General features: G+C 43.9%; 1 pseudogene; it reads left to right on the top strand.

The window, feature by feature from the left end:
* The first annotated feature begins 723 nt into the window (after positions 1-723).
* Positions 724-2,279, top strand: LOC101583934 (annotated as a pseudogene).
* Positions 2,280-2,696: the final 417 nt, after the last annotated feature.

Below are 2,696 nucleotides of genomic sequence, written 5' to 3'. Positions count from 1 at the left end.
AGTCTGAGTCAGAGGCTGCACACTTATTTCTCCAGGACACCCAGTTTTCTTAATAAATTCTTTAGGGCATGGCTAACAGGCAGGGAAGTGGAGGTTATCTGTTAATCAGAGTTCCAGGCCACATGAACAGAACACTTCCTAAAACCCTGCACGTGATGCCAATCAGGTTGCTATCTCCAACGTTTCTTGTGAGAACTGTAGGGCCTCTTGATAGGATAACCTGTACCTGATGTCCACCTGAGGAGGGTGAGACGCAAAAGGACAGCCACATTATATAGGATAATCTTTATGCCAAGTTCACTCATTTCAGTGTTATCCCTATTCCCAAACAACTTTATAGGATCTTTGAGAATGTATGACCAAATTTCGGGACTTTCTGGCCCAGCCATCCTACCCCATGAAGCCAATCATTAAAGACAGGGCAATAAAACAAAGGAAAACCAAACCAAACTGTAAAAGCCTGATGTGTGTCTGAACATTTCTGAAGGAAGAACCCACTTCAATATCCTTTTGATAGTGTATGAGGATTGTGGTGTGTGTCCAGGAGGGGAAACAGACTGGATGACACACATTCTTTCTCTCTTTCCTCACAAGTTGTCTAAAGATGTCAAGGGTTAGCCACAGAACCTACCCTCTTCTTGAGAACTTGAGAAAGAAGAAATGGGACTGATATTCGTGCAACCCAACTGTGATGTGGGAAATGCCTTGGGAGTTTAGGACTTAATGCTAGAAGCCCAAGGGAGACGCAGAGGCCGAGGAGCATATGAGCATATGAAACCCAAGGACAACTGGCGGTACCCTTGCCAATGCCAGGACAGCATGAGCGAATAAAGATATCAGATCAAATCAGCTGCACAAAGGGCCCTGTCCGCCTCTCACCAGTGTCAAGGGGAAGAGGAAAGCTGTGAGAGACTTTGCAGGCAGCAGATCTGGGGATAACACAGAGGCCTTTCCCCATGCAGAAAGAATGAGAACCCTGAATGTGAGGAGCAGTTCATCCGAAGGCGATTCAGGGGTTTTGTTTTGGAGAACCAGGGATTGAACTCAGGTCCTTGCGCTTGCCAGGGAAGCACTTATTCCAGTGAGCCATCTCCCCGGCAGCCGATTCAGGGTTTTTCATGGGAAGATTAAGCTTTTGCTTGGTCACTAAAAATTGAGATCTTCACGACTTGTTGATTGAGTTTACTGGAAGGAAAAAAAGACCTCAGGAAATTTAGTGTCTTGAAATGGAGGGTTTGCTTGTTGTTGTTTTGTTTTTGGTTTTGATTTTCTTTTCCACCAAAGACCAATTCCAAAATGCTGATTTCTTTATCACCATTCTACCTATTTCTATTTCTTCTCAGGTCGAAGGGAATTTTTGAACTGTTTTAATTTTTTTAAACTTCAAACATCCTATGAACTGGAAAACACTAAAGAATAATATGCATCGTACCAGAAGTATATTTTATTACATGAAAAGCTACTATATATTACTTAATAACAATTGTAGCCTCTGGCACAGGCCCTTCCAGGGTTAATCTGCCCAAAGTCACAGGCAGCCAGCGCTGACAAGGTCAAAAAGGCTTCTTGAAAGGAGCTTGTTGGTGGTGGCTAGCAGAAGGGGGAGCCTGACTTCACCCTGATGGAGTGATTCTAGCTGCTTAAAATATGAGAAAGAAGTGAGTGGTGGCCCGTCTCCGAGTAAGTGCACAGTGTATGTCTCCGACTTGCCCTGCTCCCTGACAAATAATGAATTATAGCGGATATTTTCCAAGTATGGCAAAGTTGTGAAGGTCACAATAAAGAAAGAGAAAGATAGGAGAAGAGTAAAGGGGTGGCGTTTATATTGTTCTTGATAAAGACTCTGCACAAAGCTGCACCAGAGCCATAAACAACAGTTACTTGGTAAAGTGATCAAGGTGAACGTTGCTGTGGATGATGGAAGAGCAGCTGAATTCATCTGAAGGCAAAACTACTTTGATAAATCTCAATGTTACCAATGTGGGGGAAGTGGACACCTAAGTTACGCTTGTCCAGAGAATGTGAGTCTCCAAAGAAGAAAGAAAAAGAAAAAGAAAACTGCTGAGCACGAAGAAATCAAGAATGCTGCAGGAGGCGAGGATGAGGGCGAGGGCCCGCTCTGGACAGCCTCAGCCATGCCCTCACCCGCCAGCGAGCCCAGAAGAAAGAATACAACAAATGGAAAGTCAGCACGGGGCCCATCGACCTCCGAGGATTGGTGACGCCTGAGGATAGAGAAGAGCGCATACTTCAGTGACAAGGAAGAGCTTAGCGATTAGCGTTGTGCACTGGAGATGTCAGGAAAACAAAAACCATCTGTGGTAGAGTGTCTGCAGACAAGGACACTTGGTACGAGATGGTATTTTTTACACCAAATAGTGCACAGAAGACGAAACAAAATTTTAAAAATGATTATATTTTGAGTTGGCTGCAGTGACAACTCCTGTACTCCTAGCACTCTGGGAAGCTGAGGTAGGAGGACTGGAAGTTCAAGTCCAGCCTGGGAAAATTAGCAATTGAACAAAACCCTATCTCATAATAGTCTAACAAGTTACACCAAGAATGAAGTTCAGTGGTAGGACCTGGGTTCAATCATCAGTGCCAAAAAAAACATCATATTTCTACCTTGCCATGACGTAGTAGACTTAACATCCCTAACCCAAAAATCCAAAATGCTCTAAAGTCCAAAACTTTGA

Source organism: Octodon degus, unplaced genomic scaffold (genome assembly GCF_000260255.1).
Source record: "Octodon degus isolate 3935 unplaced genomic scaffold, OctDeg1.0 scaffold00106, whole genome shotgun sequence".
Lineage (NCBI taxonomy): Eukaryota > Metazoa > Chordata > Mammalia > Rodentia > Octodontidae > Octodon > Octodon degus.
This window is presented reverse-complemented; position numbering and strand designations above follow the sequence as displayed.